The sequence below is a fragment of the Dasypus novemcinctus genome, chromosome 4 (genome assembly GCF_030445035.2).
Source record: "Dasypus novemcinctus isolate mDasNov1 chromosome 4, mDasNov1.1.hap2, whole genome shotgun sequence".
Lineage (NCBI taxonomy): Eukaryota > Metazoa > Chordata > Mammalia > Cingulata > Dasypodidae > Dasypus > Dasypus novemcinctus.
In genome coordinates this window covers 158520865-158534212 of record NC_080676.1, presented here as the reverse complement: position 1 = coordinate 158534212, position 13348 = coordinate 158520865, and the positions used below count along the sequence as shown (strand labels likewise).

Below are 13348 nucleotides of genomic sequence, written 5' to 3'. Positions count from 1 at the left end.
AAAAGATAATAGTCACAGTCCAGGCAAAGTTGGTCCCCAAACTCAGGCACTATTTATGGCTGGTAAGAGAGCCCCTACCTGGCCTGGGAATGAAGGGCCATGGAGGGGGCCATTTCAGATTGGGTAGAGCTGTTCGTTGTATGAGATATGTATGAGTTGAGGTCCTAATCCCCAGTACCTTAGAATGGGAACTTATTTGGAAATAGGGTTATTGCAGATGGAATCAGTTGAGATGAGGCCAAACTGGACCAGGATAGACCATTATCTAGTTTGACCAGTGTCCTTGTAAGCAAGGGAAATCTGGACACAGAGACTCACAGGCACAGGAGAGAAAGCCATGTGACGATGGAGGCAGCGACTGAAGTGCTGCAGCTCAAGCCAAGGAGCACCAAGGATGGCCAGCGACGAGTGGAGGCTGGGAGGAGAAAGGAAAGATGTTCTTCTACAGCTTCCAGAGGGAGCATGGTCCTCCTGATACCTGGACTTCAGACTCTAGCCTCCAAAAGTGTGAGAGAATAAAATTCTGTTGTTTCAGGCCGCTCAGTCTGGGGTTTTTTTTCAGCAGCCCTAGGAAACTAAGACGGGGTGTTAGGGTGCTAGAGAGCATTTTATCCCTCAGGGAATCTGAAAACTAATTCAATTTAAAGTCAAACTCATTATCTTAACTATTCAGTTCCCAACATTACAGTGTAAATCTTCACTTCAATGTAATTTATTTCTGATTATTATCTAAGCAAGCCCCTAAATGATATCCACCTGGGAAAGCGTTGCTAACTCCCTACCAAGGGCAAAATGTCCCTTTTAAGAGGATGTTTCTGGCCCTCTTAAGGTCCCCAGGGACCCTGCCACTGGACAGCTCTCTCTGGCTGTGTGCCTTCGGCCTTTCCCTGCTGTCCTTCACTTCTCTCTCTAGTCTTTCCTCATTCCAGAGCCTCCCTTGGCATTTGCCTTCTTCCTCTAGAGTGGGCATGTCTTTGTGACTGCCCAGTAGCTTTTCAAGACTCTCTTTTGAGGTCCCCACTCCTCCTTGCCTATTCTTTCTTCTCACAGTAGAAGACATATGGGTATGGGGAAAGGCAGGAAGAGATGAGAGGTGGAGGCGTCTTTGGGACATGGAGCTGCCCTGGATGGTGCTTCAGAGGCAATCACCGGACATTGTAAATCCTCACAGGGCCCACTGGATGGAATGGGGGAGAGTATGGGCCATGATGTGGACCACTGACCATGAGGTGCAGAGGTGCCCAAAGATGTACTTACCAAATGCAATGGATGTGTCATGATGATGGGAATGAGTGTTGCTGGGGGGGGAGAGGTGGGGTGGGGGTGGTGGGGTTGAATGGGACCTCATATATATATATTTTTAATGTAATATTATTACAAAGTCAATAAAAAAAAAAAGAGCTAACATGACATTTCGCAGCCACCTTTGAGTTGAGTGCAGCCCTAGCACCATGAGGCCCCCTGCAGCAGACCCTGAGGGGAGGTCAGCTACAGGAGGAAGCGGGCTGGGTGCAGGTCAGGTTTTGATTTGCCTGCACAAAGACTGGCAGAAGCAGCAATTCCCTTACCAAGCAGATCTGCCGCCAGCTTCTTGGAGTTGATTCTGTTGTTCCAGCACCATTCGTTGAAAAGTCTATCTTTACTCCATTGAATTACCTTTGCTTTTTTGTTAAAGATCAGTTGATTGATTTGTGTGGGTTTCTTTCTGGGCTCTCTGTTCTGTTCCATCAGTCTATATGTCTGTTCTTTTGCCAATACTACACTGTCTTGTTCACTATAGCTTTATAGTAACGCTTGAAGTCCGGTAGTGCTAGACCTCCAATTTGGTTCTTTTTCAGTATTATATTGGTTATTACGGGTCTTTTGTTTTTTGATATAAATTTTGTAATCAGTTTGTTAATATCCACAAAATAGCTCACTGGGATTTTGATTAGGACTGCATTGTACCTATAGATAAAATTGGGAAGAATTGGCTTCTTAATTATACTGAGTCTTCCTATCCATGAACATGGAATATTTCTCCATTTATTTAGCTCTTCTCTGATTTTTTTTCATTAGAGTTTAGTTGGTCGTTGGTTCTGGAAACCCAACCCAGAGGCTGGTTCTCTCATTTTCCCCATGACTTTGACTGCTAAACAACACCCCTTAAAGGTTCATGTTTGCTCTCACTCACCAGAGAAGGTTGTGTCATCTCAGCTGAGAATTCTGGTCCACTCTCTAAGGCTGGCTGTTTCTGGGTAGCCTGCAGAACAAGGGAATGAAGAACAAGAATGGATGCTAAAGGTATGGCATGGCTTGGGTGAAGCAGAAGCACCCTTTATCTTTCTTCAACACATGAATACAGATCTACACAGAAGATTAGATTGCACATTTGGTCCCCACACAATACACCATTTCATTTACACTGTTTGGCTGAACATCTTCCTGGGATCCAAAGCAGAAGAGAGCCAGCAGGCTCTTCCCTGGCTGTGCTTCTCTGCAAAGCTGTTATTTTTTCATTATGAGACACTGGCATGTCCTTACCAGAAAGCATCTTTCAAATTCTAGGATAATCATTTCCTCGTTGCGATTTTAGGTGTGTTTTATTGGAATCAGAGGTCCTAGCTCTCAGGTTGAACGTCCTTAAATGGATGATAAGCCTCGTGCAGTTTAATGTCCCTGAGCCGTGTGTCCACAGGGGTGACTGGTCACCCCTTCTCCTCCACCCCGTGTCCCTCAAAGTGGGGGCCTTTTACTTCTCCCGTCTCCATGTGCCACCTCCTGTGCTTCTTGTGAGGCCCTTCACCCTAATGGCCAGTCCCAGAGCGTACTGCAAACCCCCCTCCCCATCCATCTTGGAACCAGCATGTAGTTTAAAGGATTTTACTACTAGAAACACATGGAGATACGAAAAACAGCAAAATAAGTCAATAAATTTCAGGCTCAGAAGGCCCAACATTTGTATCTGGTACTATATTGGTCTTTGTTCAGGTAGCCGTGAGGTTAGCTCTATTTTCTCATGCTCCTTTGCCTTCCTTCAAGGATCTTGGCAATCACTCTGATCCCTGCCCTCCCAAGGCTGTCTCTACGTTGGTCAGTGGAAAATGCGTCTCTGATGCCCACACCTTCTCTCTGGCTCTGGAGAGACCTAGACTGGGGTGTCTCAAGCTTGGCACCATTGACGTTTTGGTGCTAATGAGCCTTGGTCGTGGGGCGCTGTCTTGTGCTTTGCAGGATGTTAAACAGCATCCCTAGGCCCCCCCACTAGCGGCCAGAGGCAACCCCTGCCCATGACCCAGTTGTGACAAACAAATATGTCTTTGGACAATGCCAGATGGGTCTCCCCTGCACACACATACCCATTTGAGAACCACGGATCTAGATAAAACAGGAACAACAAAGGCTAAGCAGACCCTTTCCCCCAGCGTGTTACATCATTGGGTGGAATTTGCTGGTGAATCAGAAACCCAGGCTTGTGGTCTGCAATATCAGTCCATGCTACAGCCTCCAACCTCTACCTGCTACACATGGGGAAGGTCAACTGAACCTCTCCTGGCAGCCACTGCAGCCGCCTGACCCTGGGGACATCTGAGGCATTAGCATTTTTATTCTACTGGTGGCGCAACTGAGGCTCAGAAAGATAAGCTGGTGTTTCTAATGTGATAATGTTCAAGAGAAGAGCTGGAAATATCACAGCCCTTGGGACCAGGAGCAAGAGGAGTGGCAGCGGGTGGGCGGCTGGTAGAGGAGGCGGAGCCCCTGCTTCTGAGACTGAGCTTGCCATTTTCGCCCAGAAGCTGGAATAACTGTCACTCTTCCCCAAAACAGCAGGGCACAGGAACTGCCCATCGACTTCCTGAGGAAGAATTTTTCTCATTCCTTTTGCCTTTCTGAGCCGTTGATGGTGTCGAGACCAGCCCGGGAGGGGCCAGTCTCCTTGGACCTTCTTAACCGGTTCCCCTTTGCCCCATCTCAGGGGACCCCGATGTCACTTTCCTTCAAGTGTCTTCTCTGTTCAGAATCGTCCTGCCTTTGGACCTGCCTCGTTTCCCACTCCTCTCACAGCAGGTCATCGCAGCAAAGCAGCTGTTCCTGCGTGAATCACGCCTGGCCAGCCCAGCTTGGCCACTTGGAAGCAGCCAGCCCAGGTGCCACCGCCATCCGCTAGGGCCACCGGCCCCAAAACTCTCTGCCTCCCTGATTCTGTCACCCCCAACCCACACCCCCACCCGTGGGCCGCCCCTCGCGCCCCTCCGGCCTCCCAGGTTGTAGAGGAGCCCGCACCCCTCTCCAAGCCCATCTCCAGAGCAGAAGCGCCCCGACGAGGCCGCCCCCCGCCCCGCAGCCCGAGGAGACGTGAAACACGCCCACACCCCTTGCCTCTGCCCCAGCAAGTCAAAGAGTAAACAAATGCATTTTTAAACTCTCTCGCCTCGCACCTCCCCCGCCCGCCTTCCCCGCCTCCCACCCACTGCCGCGCCTTGTCTGTCGGTCCCTCCCTCCCTCCGCCCGCGCCCGCCACCTGGCCCTGCCCGCCTGCCCCTGCCCCTCTCGACTGCGCGGCGCCCATCCCGCCCCCGCGGCCCCCGGCCTCGCTCCCGTTGGGTCCCCTGCGCACTTCCCCGCCAGACCCTCCAACTGGGCGCCTGGGGGACACAACAGGTTTCAGGAAGGCTCCGCGAGGGGAGTGGGCAGCGCTGCCGGGTGCAGGCCCTGGGGCTCAGCCTGGGGTTATCCTCCCAGCCGGAGGGAAGGGAGCCCTTGGGAGGAGTTTTCCGCACTCCGCTGTCCGCGCCCACCTCCCAGCCTCATTTCCCGGGTCTGCGCTGCTCCTTCTCCAGGTGGAGGACTTATATCCTGGGGGCAACCGGGGGGCTCCACGCCCTTCTTCTCCCGGAATTCCCTCGTGTCGTTGCCTGGAGGGATTCCGAGAGGGCAGGGGGCAGTTGAAGCCGGGTGGAGCCTGGGCAGGTGAAGCTCGGGTGGCAGCGCATGCCTCCGGCTGGAGCCAGCCCCTTCCCACGAGGGCTTCACCACGGAGGAGAAAGCGCGGCGGAGGCGGGGGCGTGCGGGTTGTCGGCGGTGGACCCTCCCGGACTCCCTGTCTTGTACGCTTTCCTGCTTTGCGCTCCTGCTTCTCATAAGATATTAAATTTCAGGCTCAACGGTGTTCAAAGGCTGGGGGAGAGGGATCTAGATGTGTCAATATTGACTCAGAGATGTGCTCTTCAGCCCAGAACTGAATTTATCAAGTCCCTACGCAGCAGCACATCCCTGCCATCCTGTGGAAAGCCTTGTCCTTAGAGGGCGAGGCAGACTGAGTTTAGGAGGCAGACAGAGCTCTGGAGCCTCCTTCTAGCTGCGAGGCCACAGATAAATGCCCTAAGTCACTCCCCTCTGAGTTTCTGCCGCTAAGCATAGCAGCTGCTTGGCAGGGTTTATATCATTTAAATAAAACTAATGTGTATATGTATAGGAGCTGATATGTATATTTATGTATATAATTATGTATATAAATGTACTTAAATGTTATCTATGTGTATAAGTTAATAGGAACATTAAAGTAGATAAAACTCATATATAATGTATATAAAGCATTTAACATAGAAACTGGCCTGTATCAGGCACTGGAAACAAACAGCAAAAACAAAACATTATTATTCATTACATTCATTATAGCCAAACACCTCATTTTACTTACTCCTTTCAAGTCCGTTCTATAAATATCCACATTGTGGACTTCACCCACCTTGCACTGGATTCAGTTCTCTTCATTCAATGGTTAAGGCATGATGCTACGATTTTATACTTGGCATGAGGGGTGAAACAATTCTTGTTATGGATTCCTACTATGTTTAGAATTTTAATATGCTTTGTTCTGACAAGTAATTCTGCATCTTAGACTTGAACTTTCATCATTGCCAAAGAGTCTACTGCTAAATACCAAGCATCCTTTCAGCTCACATGGCAGAAGCTTCCTTCCCAGCGCGCTCCGTGCTGCCCCATGGCTGCAGGTGGTGGGAAGGCACCTTTGCTTCCTGACCTCACAGGTTCCGCTCATCCTAGCCTGGCAGTATTAAGAGAGATAAACTACGCTTTTGATTTCCTGAAGTCAAACCCAAACCAAACATGACTCCCTGCTTGGTTGCTAGGATTTTTGTTTTTTAGTAGATATTTGCTTCATGCAGATGGTAACTCTTCATTTGCAGCCAGGAGTATTGTCAATAAAAGAACCCTAAGGACACTGTGCCCTGACTCTTAAATAATCCCCTTCCCCAAATTATTTTCCCCCAGGTTGCTGAGTTCCTAACCTATAGGCTGAAGTCCCTTTATCTAGCCCACATCTTCAGTAAGAACATGCATAGAAAGAAAGAAGTCTAGATTTGTTTCTATGTCCAGGGTGCCCTCTACCTGTGCATGTTTCTCGGCCTCTTTCCTTGGCTTTAATGAGAGGAAACCTGTCAGAACTTTCTCTAAGACTCTCCCGTGGAGAAGGTTTTCTCACCATTTCTCCTGCCAGTGACCATCAAAGAAAGAAGAAATAATTTCTTTGAGTAAATCAAGGATTCTATTCTGAATTATTTTACAGTATTCTTCCCTTCATCCTCATACAAAATTATCTGAATTTTTATTTAAAAACCAAGGGTGAATCTCTTACAAATAATTAGCCAAGCCATCAATAAATATTTATTCGTGGGCACTATGTGGTGGTGGGTGGGGAGGAAATAAGCTATAAAACAAGAACCATGCCCTTCCGACTGACATAAAAAGTTAAACATTACTTTGGACAAGAGATATCATAAGGAAGTAGATGATAAATGTCAAGTGAGTGGGGTAAAGCTGCAGATTCCACCTTTTCATTTTTTCTTAACCAGGACACACTATCAGATGAAATTCAACTTGCAATAACCCATTTCCTGGAGGAACTCCAAGATGATGTTATAAAACCAGTTCCCTATCTTTCCATATAGGAAAGACAATAAGATCATTATAGAAATAACCTTGAATCCGCTCACTGAAAAAAATAAATATATTTACAAATACCTGTCCTTCATTATTGACCCCAGGGTATCTCAACACTGAAACTGAGATTTGAAAAGGGACAGATCCCTTTTGGGGGGTCTGGGAAGACTTCAGGAAAGGTGGGCCTTGGAGAATGGACAGGGTTTTACTAAGGAAAGGAGGAAGTACCAGCACTCCAATCCATGGGGCTAGGTGGGGAGGATTTTTCTCTTAAGAGAAAAAATGGAGACGGGAGAGTACAAGGTTTGTTTGGAAGATGATGATAAGGCAGATTGGCTAAAGCTGAATATTTTAAGCAGAAAAACTGTAGGAGAAAAGTCTAGAAATGGAAGGTGGGTTCAGATTGAGCAAGGCATGGAGTACATGCCAGATAAGGAGTTTGTATGTTATCCCTTAGACCAGCAATTTCCAGCGTGTATTCATTAGGACAATTAGTCCTATCATATCCTCAGAATGAATATTAAAAGGCAGGGTTGTTAAGAGGTGTTGGTGAGGGAAGCGGACTTGGTCCAATGGATAGGGCGTCCACCTACCACATGGGAGGTCCACAGTTCAAACCCCGGGCTTCCTTGACCCGTGTGGAGCTGGCCCATGCACAGTGCTGATGTGCGCAAGGAGTGCCCTGCCACGCAGGGGTGTCCCCCATGTAGGGGAGCCCCACACACAAGGAGTGCACCCCATAAGGAGAGCTGCCCAGCGCAAAAGAAAGTGCAGCCTGCCCAAGAATGGCACTACACACACAGAGAGCTGACACAACAAGATGATGCAATAAAAAAAAAGAAACACAGATTCCCAGTGCCGCTGATAAGGATGAAAGCGGTCAGAGAACACACAGCAAATGGACACAGACAGCAGACAACTGGGGGTGGGGGGGATAAATAAAAAATAAACCCTTTAAAAAAAAAAAGAGGTGTTGGTGATTCAATAATTTTAGGAAGAACTTCTCCCTCCCCTTGAGGTTCCCAAAGCCTATTAGTATAATAAAAGCCATTAGATATCTTGCAATAAATAAATCTGTTTAACTACTTTTACCCTGCTTCTCAAATATATTTGACTATGGTTTCTCTCTTTCATATGACAGCCTTTAACATCCTACTAAACTATTTGCCCTGAGATCTACTTTGGGAATAGTTGCTTACAAGACCATGCAGAAGCATCCAAAGACCAAAGCCAGGAAATGGCAGGATGTATGTGGTTTAATAGACAAAAATTCTCTGGCAGTTAGTTTGTAAGTGAGTATAGGAAAGCAGTGGTTAACCTAGAAGTACAAAGACCAGTTCAGAGGTAATTAGATTGTTCAGCTTAAAACGAGTTAAGTATAATGGCAGTGGGAATAGAGGGTAAAGTTGTGGAAAGAAATGACTTTTTCTAAAACTCACTTGATCTCTTAAATTCTTCCAACTTGTAAGAACAGCATATCATTAAAATTTTAAAATTTGAGATTAAATGATGAGCCACAATTCTTCACAGTACTTGGTAAAGACCATTCTGGAAAGTATTATAATGATGGGTCTTTATTATTCCTAGCAATACAGGGTACTCCAAATATTTTAATAAACCTATTAGTTTGCCCACTCCATTAAGTTGGCATGTGTTTAGACATCAGGAAGCCAAAATACTGGTTAAATGGTGGTGAATTAATGTCATTAACAAAAAAATCACATACCTGATCATACAGCAAGAGAATAAAAGGGTTGGAAGAAATCTTAAGTTCATCTAGTCTAGCCTGCCTTCAATTTACATAGGAGGAAAGTGTGTGATTTCACAAAAACGTTCTAACTCCAATCCAATAGTTTTCTCTATCTTAGAATCATTTTTCATTTCATAAAGAAAATCAGTGCAGCTCAATATGTTATGTTTAAAATATGTCTAAAGCTTTTTTCAACCTAAATTGCAAGGAATTGAGAGGATATAGGAAAAGCGAAGAAGTTCAATTTCGCAATGATTCACAGTAATCTGATTGCCCTGGCTCTCCCTACTCTCACTTTTTTTTTTTTTCTTCCATAACTATCATGGAAACATTCCCAGCAAGTAAGAACAAGCTTTTTCTTAAATAATCCTCACTTATCCAAATGGAGATTTTTGGCAGACTTTAGAAGGTTTTTGAGCTTATAACTGAGTTAGAGCTCAATCAATGAGTTCAGTAACTTATTCCGCATTCATTGAGTTAATACAGCAAGTTCAGCAGCGCACTACGCTGGGGTATTTGAGACCCCATTCTCCTATCCTCACCCAATCCTCAGAATCTGTGAATATGTTATGTTAAATGGTAAGGGGAAACTAGAGTTTCAAATAGAATTAAGCTTTCTAATCAGCTGACCTTACAAGAGATTATTCTGTCTTACTTAGGTGGGCCAAGTAATTTGTGGTCAGGCATAAATTCTGACCAGCTGGAGCCTTCCTTCAAGATGGGAAAGGTGGAAGTAGAGAAAGAGGCAGGTGTACTGATGGAGGCAGATGTCTGAGTGGTATGATGGCTGACTTTGAAGATAGAAGGGACCATGAGCCAAGGAATGCAGGTGGCCTCTAAAAGCTGGAATAGGCAAGGAAACAGATTCTCCCTTAGAGCCTCCAGAAGGAACTCAGCCCTACCAACACCTGGATTACGGCCCAGGGAGACCTGTAGAAGACTTCTGACTGCCGGAACTGTAAGATAATAAATGTGTGCTGTTTTTAAGCCACTGAGTTCACAGTAATTTATTAGAGCAGCAATACGAAATCTTAAAACATTTACGTACAGCTGGATAGACCAACTCATAAAGCACAATTCTGGGGCAGAACCAGAAGTCCTATAGAGGAGGCTGCTGGGGGCCCCAGGTGAGTGGCATTCAGCTGACCCTGGGTCAGAGATTTCCCAGAGTTGGTGACCCCGGAGCTTGATCTTGAAGAAGGAGTAGAGATTAACCAGGTGAGAGGGCATAGCATGTGCAAAATCTCTGTGTGTTTGCAATTTCCACTTGGGAATTTCCCCTCATTCCTTGTGGTTAAAATCTGTAGTATATGATAAGAAATGGGGAGAGATGTGATAAGAGGGGAGGCAGCAGCCATGGGAAAGGCTATGGACTGAAGGGTGTCACGTGAGGTCGCTAAAGCCTTTGTATTTTACTCGGAAGGCAGTCAGACACTCCCACAAAATGAGATCCAGAGGAGAAATGATAAGGGCCAGAACTAATGCCACGGCAATGAAAATGCAGAAATGGAGACAAATTTGAAAGGTATTTAAGAGGAAGGAAATACTAGATGAATTGGCTGATTGCATTGGGAGAGGTGGGAAGGAAGTGTAAACCTTGAGGCTTAAAGTCTCTTAAAATGCAATTCCAAGAATAGAATAAATTTGGTGGTCATTCTCTGACAGCAGAAATCCAATGGGAAGAGCTAGTTTTGGAGTATGCAGATTTGGAAATGTCGGAGAAGCATCCCATTGGAGAGGTCCACCAGGCTGTCCAATATCTCAACAAGTAGATCTAAGCTAAAGATGGAGATGTTCGAATAATCACTCATACCGTTTTAGTTAAGGTCATTTGTGAAGAAGAGAAAATTGATAAAAGAATTCTGGGGAACGTCGCTCATTCAGTCCATGAATAATGATTGAACACCTATAATGTACCTGCCAGTCCTGGGGACAAAATAACAAACATTAGAGCTAGGACCTCATGAAGCCTCCCATTCATGGAAAAAATTAAATGCTGACCCTGGAGTGGAAAGGGAGAAGTGATTTACTGCAGGAGATCCAGCCACGACCACCATGTGGAGCAGGCCCCACTGAGAACTGGAAAAAGAGTTCTCAAAATGCCAGTCTGTTTGCTCCATTCATCTGGAATTTATTCCTCCCAAAGAGAGGATTTGCTAGGTCATCTTGCCTGTCTCTGGCATGGAAGGCTCCAGCTGATCAGAATTTATGCCTGGCCATTTCAAAGATGGTGGAAGGCTTTGTGCCGATTGTATTTGTGGCTGCTTTTAGCTCAGGGACTGTACACCCTCACTGCCCTGCCATGCCATCCATTACAGATAGGACAACATGACTGACTTCCCAAGGACACTGCAAAAGCTAAAGAAACTTGTTGGAGCAACTGCCTCAAAGCCACCTGAGTTTCTGCAGGTTGTTAAGGATTCATGGAACCTTCTTTAGCATCCAAGAGGTGACCAAAGGAAGAGGAATTGACAAAGGGGAGTGGGAAGAGTCCAGGATATCAAGGAAAAGAGTAATGAGTGTATTTTGGAAACCAAGGGATGAAAAAGAATCAAGGAGAGTAGTCTAATTCTACAGGAAAACCAAGCATGACAGAGTAGATCATGCCTCTTCCATCAGCTCCTGCTGCCCTTAGGAACCTGCAAACGCAAGGCAGTGAGGCTGAAGCCTAAGCAAGGTGGGGAAGGGAAAGAAAAGAGATATGCTGGTAGCTAGAGCTGGGGCAAAGGCAGAGGAGAGTCGTAAGATGGGGAAGACTTGACTGCGTTAGTAGAAAAAAGGGCAGACAAAGGGGGTTTGAACCTGTTCAGGGATGATCCCCCTAAGCCTCCTGAAATTGGCTGCTGAATCTTGTGTCCAGGTGTGTGGTTTTCCATAGACACATTCTATGGCTTCTGACAGATTCTACAAAGGGCCTATTATCCTCCAGAAAGAGAGGGTACAGCACTGGGCACAGAGGCAGCAGCAGAGAGACCTGAGCTTCAGCACAAGGGGAGTGGAGCCAAATTCCTCCCTCAGGCAGGAGGAAGGTCTGTCTGTTCCCCTGTGGGAGACGAGAGTCTAACTGAGGGTTTCTCCTTCTGGCCTCCACCCTTCCCAGGAAGTAGGAGAGCATGGCCCCTCAAAGATATCAGCTCCTAACCTCTGGAACTTTACAAGCCACAGGCTTTTTGCAGATGTGATCAAGTTAAGGGTCTTGACTTGGGGAGATCATTCTAGATCATCCGGGTGGACCCTAAATCTGATCACAATGGTTTTTAAGAGAGAGACAGAAGGAGATAGAAGAGAAGAGGATGATGTGACCCTGAGGCAGAGGTTGGGGTGATGCATCCACAAGCCAGATAACTCCTTGATCCACCAGAAGGTGGAAAAGGCAAAGAACGATTCTCTCCTAGAGACTCCAAAAGGAATAAAGCCCTGTTAACACCTCAGTTTTGGCCCAGTGGTACTGATTTTGGACTTCAGGCCTCCAGAATTGTAAGAGGATAAACTTCTGTTGTTTTAAACCATGCAGTTCATGGTAATTTGTTAGAGCAGCCACAGGAAACTAATCCAGAGGGGAATGTTGGTTGGATGACAGTTTTACTGTCGCTGTATTGGTAGGGAGATGGAAGAAGAGATATGATGTGGGGGCATTTTCAGGATTTGGAGTTGTCCTGGGTGGTGCTGCAGGGATGGATGCTGGACGTTGTGTGTCCTGCCGTGGCCCACTGGGTGGACTGGGGGAGAGTGCAGACTACAATGTGGACCACTGTCCACGTAGTGCAGCGATGCTCCAGAATGTATTCGCCAGGTGCAGTGGATGTGCCGCGATGATGGAAGAGGTTATTGATGTGGGAGGGGTGGGGTGGGAGGCATATGGGGACCTCATTTTTTTTTTATTTCTCTCCCCTTCCCCCCCCAACCCCCGCCCCCCATTGTCTGCTCTCTGTGTCCATTTGCTGCGTGTTCTTCTTTGTTCGCTTCTGTTGCTGTCAGCAGCACAGGAATCTGTGTTTCTTTTTGTTGCATCATCTTGTGTGTCAGCTCTCCATGTGTGCGGCGCCATTCCTGGGCAGGCTGCACTTTCTTTCACGCTGGGCGGCTCTCCTTATGGGGCACACTCCTTGCTCATGGGGCTTCCCTACGCAGACACCCCTGCATGGCACGGCTTTCCTTGCGCACATCAGCACTGCACGTGGGCCAACTCCACACGGGTCAAGGAGGCCCAGGGTTTGAACCACGGACCTCCCATATGAAAGACGGAGATCCCTATCCACTGGGCCAAGTCTGCTTCCCAGGACCTCATATTTTTTGAAAATGTAACAATCAAAAGAAAATAAAGAAGACGAAGAAGAAAAAGAATTACATGGCCTGACAGTTTTATCATTATAAAGATTATATAGTTGTTATATGCAACATTGAGAAAAGAAAGGAGTTGACCAATAGGAGAGCCAGTGAATTTTATCAATTGGGAACTTTGAATTGCCAGGCAAATGACACTCACTGACCCCCTAAGTTGGCCAGAAGAAAAATATGCACTTTTTTGTGCCATGAGGCCCTATTTGATGAGAATTCTGCTCAAGTAATTTGTATTGTCTCAACGTGTTTTCAAAATGACTTTATTCCTTGGCGCCTAAGCATAAAGGAATTCATGGAGATTCCAAGGGTCTGAGA

At 46.5% G+C, this 13348-nt stretch overlaps 1 protein-coding gene and 1 long non-coding RNA gene across 9 annotated transcripts in view; one reads left to right on the top strand and one right to left on the bottom strand.

Moving 5' to 3' along the window:
• KCNJ6 (potassium inwardly rectifying channel subfamily J member 6) overlaps window positions 1–13348 on the top strand; it is a 327087-nt gene that overhangs the window by 90759 nt on the left and 222980 nt on the right. The gene's annotated exons all lie outside the window — the stretch shown is intronic.
• LOC105746609 (uncharacterized) overlaps window positions 1–13348 on the bottom strand; it is a 183290-nt gene that overhangs the window by 7821 nt on the left and 162121 nt on the right. For 7 of the 8 annotated variants that reach the window (XR_011648721.1, XR_011648724.1, XR_011648722.1 and 4 more), the window contains one exon: window positions 2174–2242. This is a non-coding gene — a long non-coding RNA (uncharacterized lncRNA). Of the gene's footprint in view, window positions 1–313; window positions 416–2173; window positions 2243–13348 lie in introns of those variants that run through there. The other variant, XR_011648723.1, reaches the window with a different exon arrangement.